Source organism: Engraulis encrasicolus, chromosome 18, assembly GCF_034702125.1.
Source record: "Engraulis encrasicolus isolate BLACKSEA-1 chromosome 18, IST_EnEncr_1.0, whole genome shotgun sequence".
Lineage (NCBI taxonomy): Eukaryota > Metazoa > Chordata > Actinopteri > Clupeiformes > Engraulidae > Engraulis > Engraulis encrasicolus.
Window position 1 is genome coordinate 13,244,825 of NC_085874.1, and position 7,500 is coordinate 13,252,324.

Consider the following 7,500-nt stretch of genomic DNA (forward strand, 5'->3'; position numbering starts at 1 on the left):
CCGGTTCCGGTTCTTGATCAGGCAGGATAATAGGGTTTTTCACAGGATCCGGATCCGGCAGGATCTTAAGCAGTGGATCCGGTATCCGGCAGTTACCTAAAAATCAGGATCTGGTGCATCTCTAGTTTTTACGTAGCCTAGGCTTTTCAGTCAGTCTTTCACAATCCCAATCACTGCATGGAGGGAAAGCCCTTTGGAAGCGGCCGTTGCAGGCAGTTTGTCAGTAAGCCAATGAGTCTAAAAACTAGTTTGAGCCAATGTAATAAAAAAGGGCCCACGTGTGCGAGTAGACTATGTGTTTCAACCCTTTCGTAGGATCCGGTATCCGGTTCCGGATCCGGCAGGATCTTAAGCAGTGGATCCGGTATCCGGCAGGATCCTAAAAATCAGGATCCGGTGCATCTCTAATCATTAGTCAGAAATCAAAATACATTTATCTACTCCTCTCTGGGTTTACACTTCATTGCAATCTATTAGGTGGAGATGACACTAGTGCATGTTAGGTGTTACTGTAGGAAACATGTCAGACTGGTAGGACCTACATGAAAAGATATTTTACGAAGTATTTGGGTAAACAAATATGGATGTGTGTGTGTGTGTGTGTGTGTGTGTGTGTGTGTGTGTGTGTGTGTGTGTGTGTGTGTGTGTGTGTGTGTGTGTGTGTGTGTGTGTGTGTGTGTGTGTGTGTGTGTGTGTGTGTGTGTGCGCACGCACGCAAGCACACACGCAAGCGCATGCAAAACACATGTGGCTTATTTATAAAGCACACAGATGTCAGAGAGCAACACAGAAACACATGCATGACAGCATTCAGGAAACAGTACAATCATACACACTCACACACATGCACACCATGTACACACGCATGCACGCACGCACACACACACAGACAGACAGATAGACACACAGACAGACAGACACACAGACAGACAGAGAGCACACAGACAGACCTATGGACACACCCAATAGCTTTATTTGATATTTCTGTCTGTATGTGTGTGTGTGTGTATGTGTGTGTAGGTGCTAGCAGCGGCACCACTCTATTACAATCTCAACGTTCAGACTTCACATGGGCAGCAATCCTGCAGCACAGAGAGAATGAGGTAGATAATGAAAGATCGGGAAGATACCAGGAAACCAAGACACCAAGACAGAGAAGCGGAGAGCCGGATAGAGACAAAGATAGGTAGACAGAGAGAGAGAGAGAGAAAGAGAGAGAGGGGGAGATAGATGAAACGATAATGACCAGGAGGAAAGACCGATAGCGAGGGACGGTGAAAAAAAGGAGAGAGGTAAAGATGAAGACAGGACGAGAAGAGATAAGGCAGAGTGAGCGTTTTATCGGCCGTTCCTTTGCCAGAAGAATGCTGGCCCAAACGCCGGCCCATCTTTTATTCTCTCTCTGCTGCATTTTCTTCGACTCTCTTTCTCTCCCTTTCTCTTTGTCCATCTCTCATGCTCATTTACTCCACTTGTGCTCATCTTTCACTTCCCACTGTTGCTTTCATTCCTTCTTATCCCTTCTCTTCATCACTCTCTCCCTTCCACAAACTCAGAATTATTGTTCTATTCTCATGCTCGTCCCCTCCCTGCTATTCTCATTCTCTCTTTCCCATGTTTCTCTCTCTCTTCCTTATTCACTCTATCTATCTATCTATCTATCTATCTATCTATCTATCTATCTATCTATCTATCTATCTATCTATCTATCTATCTATCTATAAGGGATGTTAACCAGCAGCCATTTAACCGGTAGTCAACCGGATCAACTTTAACCGGTTAAAATGTGCTGTTTTCTCCCACCGGTTTACATTTTTCGCCATCCTTATATCTATACCGACCTACCTATCATGAGTATATGAACTATCTGCATAACAATGCAATAATGTGTGAACTGCATATGTCTTCAAATAAAGTGCCGGGTAAAGTGCAATGAGCAGCAGCCATGAGTCACTGGTGTGCCATGGCAGATTGGACCAAAGCCACGTCAAAGTCAAAGTCTATTACATAGGCCTACGGCAACTTACTGTGCATGCAACATCACATAACTTACGTAGAAACACACACTCAAACTGTGATGTGCATCTGTGTGTGTGTGTGTGTGTGTGTGTGTGTGTGTGTGTGTGTGTGTGTGTGTGTGTGTGTGTGTGTGTGTGTGTGTGTGTGTGTGTGTGTGTGTGTGTGTGTGTGTGTGTGTGCCTGTCTCTTTGATTGCATGTTTGTGTACTGCATACAACTGTCTGTGGCCTGTGTTTGATATGGGTTTAGCGGCAGCACTCTAGTGCTGGAGGGACTATCCAACCACAGGAACCAGATGGATTAGTGTGGGAGTGTGTTCAGAACACAGCCTGAACTGGGTCAAAGATGCAATTCCTTGAAGGACCCAGAGATCCAGGCATCTATTCACAGCTGCACTTGCTCGATGCTTCTCACTACGCATTCAAACACAGAGGTATGTCTGTACGCGTTGAATCATACAGTACACACACGCACACACACGTACACGTACACACACACACACACACACACACACACACACACACACACACACACACACACACACACACACACACACACACACACACACACACACACACACACACACACACACACACACACACGCACACGTACACACACACACACACACTAGGCAGCAGCTACTGTAGCGTATGTGAGGTGTGATTATGCCGCAGAGAACAATTATCGTGAGTTTACAGCAGTCTCCTGCCACTGACCAAGATTAGTATGCGTATGCGTATAGTGTATGCATGTATGTTGTGCATCTTCTCTCTTTGTCTCGCTCTCTCTCTGTATTAGACCCTGTGTGTGTGTGTGTGTGTGTGTGTGTGTGTGTGTGTGTGTGTGTGTGTGTGTGTGTGTGTGTGTGTGTGTGTGTGTGTGTGTGTGTGTGTGTGTGTGTGTGTGCTTGCGTGCATCTGTGCGTGCGTTCACAGTATGTACTATGTGTGTGTACATTCTGCCAGAGCATGAGATATGACTGACCTGTTGACTGACCTGTGTCCTTTTCTTCCCCCATTTCTTCTTCTTAAAGGTGCATTGTGTAATATTTTTAGTTGTTTATTTCCAGAATTCATGCTGCCCATTCAGAAATGCTACCTTTTCCACGAATAGTTACCACCACCAAATTCTGAGACTGGAAAAATTGCACTTTTCGTACATGAAAAGGGGGATCTTCTCCATGTCCGACATTTTTAATTTCCAGAAATATAATTTTTTAGCTGTATACATACTGTACTTTGGTCATGCTAGTAGAAACTGGTTCATTATTTAGTAAATATTCATGAACATATCAAATTTAACATTCATAGGGAGAGTGGGAAATGCTTAACGCAAGAAACATGAATTTCTCTGTTATGAAAACACACCCTCTCCATCCCTCTGTCTATCTGTCGGACTCACTGCTGCACACCATTCTGCTCTCTCTCTCTCTCTCTCTCTCTCTCTCTCTCTCTCTCTCTCTCTCTCTGTCTCCCCTTTGCTCTTTTTTCTCTTCTCTCTGTCCCTCTACCCTCCTTCCATTCATTTGTGGAATATTAGATGAATAAGGAGTAAATCAGACACATGGGAGCTGATTAGTCCGTCACATTCTCCTATTCTATGACTTTCAAGAGCTTACATTTTCTCTTTCCCTCACTCAATAGCGAGATATGCACCCTCGATAGCGAGAGAGAGAGAGAGAGAGAGAGAGAGAGAGAGAGAGAGAGAGAGAGAGAGAGAGAGAGAGAGAGAGAGAGAGAGAGAGAGAGAGAGAGAGAGAGAGAGAGAGAGAGAGAGAGCAGGTGTGAGCCTTGAGTTGCACAGTGGGACTCCCATTGTGAATATTGTCACCTTATCCGGAGCTAAACGACAAGAAAAAGACAGTGAAGAGTGCCCTCACAACTACAGAGCAGCTGCAGAGAATACTGTGCTGTACTGTGCTATGCTAAACTATATTATTCAAATGAACATAACTACTGTAGAGCTCCTCCCCAGCCCAGCAGTGTGGGGAAGTTCACACACACGCGCACGCAAGCACGCACGCGCACGCACTCACGCACGCACACACACACACACACACACAGGAGATGAGGATAGCTGTGCTGAGGATATGCTGAGGCTTCCAGAACGTTCTACTTCAAAGGCACTTAGTGTGTGTGTGTGTGTGTGTGTGTGTGTGTGTGTGTGTGTGTGTGTGTGTGTGTGTGTGTGTGTGTGTGTGTGTGTGTGTGTGTGTGTGTGTGTGTGTGTGTGTGCGCGTGTGTGTGCATGTGCGCATGCGTGTGTGTGTGCATGCGTGTGTGTGCATGCGTGTGTGTGTGCGTATACGTATGTGTGTGTGTGGGAGAGAGAGAGGGGGGGGGGGGGGAGGGAGGGAGAGAGAGAGAATGAGAAAACCTCTGCTTGGAAAAATAGGGGGATAGGACAGGGAAGGAGAGAGAGAGAGAGAGAGAGAGAGAGAGAGAGAGAGAGAGAGAGAGAGAGAGAGAGAGAGAGAGAGAGAGAGAGAGAGAGAGAGAGAGAGAGAGAGAGAGAGAGAGAGAGAGACTTATGCAGAATTAGTGTGACTAATTGAACTCTCTGTGAAAAGATAGCTTCTCAAACTGAGATTTAATTAACAATTGACTGATCATGAAGCCTTAAATCACATTCTTATCACACTTCTCTGTTGTCACATTCCCTCCTAATGCCTACATCCTGCCTGATTATTAGGGACAAATTGATCCAGGTCACGTTTCGACCCAACAGGGTCTGCATCAGGCATGCCACGTTGTATGACCTGTATACATTTCAAAGTGGAACCAGAGTGTACGGACTTCTGGCGTGCCTTTGTCCTGCACCTGACCTCAGAGAGATGGGATGTGCATACTCTTACTTTTATGAAGATTCTAGGGACATATTGACAACTGATCTATTCAAATTAAAATGAAAAAGGACTAAGAGTCCAACTTGGCTAATATCTGAGTATTAGAGCAGTGTTTCCCAACCAGGGGTACGGGTACCACTAGGGGTACGCGAGCACACTGCAGGGGGTGCGTGGAAAAATTAACAAATGCATGGGGAATAGTCACATTGGCATATAGAACATGAGTGAGGGGGTACTCATCTTAGGACAAAAAGGCTTAGGGGGTACACAAGACAAAAAAGGAAACACTGTATTGGAGAATGGAATTTACTTATGAGGCCCTTCAAAAAAGGAATGTGGACACCGCTGTCACCTCTCCAAACGATGATCTACTTTCATCATCATTTCATCAATATTGCTGAGTTCACAATTATTATTGAATGCATTATGCGTTGGTTTTGTTTAAAAAAAAAAAAAGATTAAAAAAGACGTTTTGGTTGTTTTGTTTCAAGCTGTCTTTTTAGGCTAGTAATGTGGTTTGTGGACAACCGACAGGGTATTTCGGTCTTTCTCATGGACAGCAGTGACGCGAAAATGAGGCGCCTCTGATTTGCTCCCTCCTCTTGCTCTGTGTATCCAAGAGTAGCAACTAGTTGATAGCTAGGGTAATTGAGGTTTTGTGCAGCTTCTGCTTGTTTTGAAAAAAAAACAACAAACATGCCTTCTGAAACATTTAAATCTACAGTTACATCTTTGTGGGGACTACACTGAAGTGGGCGATGCCTTTTCCTTGTGACGTCGACAGGACAGGCTTTTCCTGATTCGCTCTGATGCTCTGTATTGTTTCTTGCAGGCGCAGCATCTGAATGTAACTAGCGGTGATCCTCCGTATTTCAAAAGGATCCAGTAAAACTGGTTTTCAGTGGAAGCAGAATTTCAAATATCAAAATTATATGAAAAACCACATGAATTATTTAAATGTCCATGTGGTTCAGCTGAAGCTGGAGGAGAGAACCAATACATTCGGCTCACTACACATTACATTAACACCTGAAAAAAGCACACAAAAATATGGTGGGGAAAGGGAGGTTAAAGCCCATTAATATTTTACATGTCCAAGTCATATGAGTCGCTACACACATTCATAATTAATGTGCCACTGTGTGAACAATCATATCATTGCAATGGTATACAGATGGCAATGATGAATGTAAATTGCCTTGTCACCCTGCCAGGCAAAGACCAGCTGAATAACAGCACGCACCCTGTATAATATATAAAGGAATCTCAGAAATGACATTTGCGATACAATTAAGTTATATTTCAGGGGACTTAGAGAAGATGGCGTCTGTTGTAAAGGTGGCTGCCTTCAATATAGGCCTACAGTGCAGGGGGAAATCCTGGATTGTGTTCATAGTATGGCCCTTGGAGGACTTTTACAGCCCTTGGAGGAATTTGACGTGGCCCCTCGAATGAAAAAGGTTACCCACCTCTGCTGTTAGACCTATTTGATTAAACGTATGCAGTACCTGTATATGCAGTAGGCTTATAATGAATATACCGTAATTTAGCCAATGTAATGATCAGATAGCCTACAATGCATAATCTTATGAAGCTGGTTTAAGAATATCTTGCACAGCTGTAGCTCAAGACAGGCTGAGCAGCACAAATCCCACCCAGGACACACACACACACACACACACACACACACACACACACACACACACACACACACACACACACACACACACACACACACACACACACACACACAAATACAAACACTCAGACCCGCTCCCAGCTGGGCATAGGATTCCATGAAGTGCCAGTGTGTGTGCCCAGTCATAGAAAGAGAGGGTGTGTGTGTGTGGGGGGGAGAGGGGGAGGGAGCAATGAATCTCATATATGAGAGAGAGAAAGGGGTGGGGGGAGGGGGTGCATTTTTGTGGATGAATCGCATGGTTCTGGGCAAGCTGGCACACTGGGGCTGGCAGATGCTGAGGCCGTTGGGACCGCGGCGCCTGCTGGCACTGCCAATGCACCAGCCGCAGTGGGCATCCAAGCTGCGTGCGTGTGTGCGTGCGTGCGTGTGTGCGTGCGTGTTCCCTCTCACTCGTCCGTGTTAGCTATTAATCACTAAGACGGCCACTAAACACACTCAGATATGAATAAACACAAATGCTGCGCTAGCACAGACAGACACAGACAAGAAGACACAGAAACACACACACACACACGTACGCATGTGCTAACAGAGAACACACACAAAATACACAATAACAAAGAGGAAGAGATTCACACAGACAGACAGACACATAACAAACACACACACACACACACACACACACACACACACACACGCGCACACACACACACACACACACACACACACACGCACACGCACACGCACACGCACACGCACACACACACACACAGAAAAGGCCAATCAGTTCACTGAGTTGTACCACTCTGAGAAGGCAGGGGAAGGAAGTGGTGCATTCTGAAGACACACATACACACACACACACACACACACACACACACACACACACACACACACACACACACACACACACACACACACACACACACACACACACACACACACACACACACACACACACACACACACACGTTTGGAGGACAAACAAGCCTTT

At 45.4% G+C, this 7,500-nt stretch overlaps 1 protein-coding gene across 2 annotated transcripts in view; it reads right to left on the reverse strand.

The window, feature by feature from the left end:
• The window catches only part of wasf1 (WASP family member 1), an 89,941-nt gene that overhangs the window by 54,087 nt on the left and 28,354 nt on the right, over nucleotides 1–7,500 (reverse strand). The gene's annotated exons all lie outside the window — the stretch shown is intronic.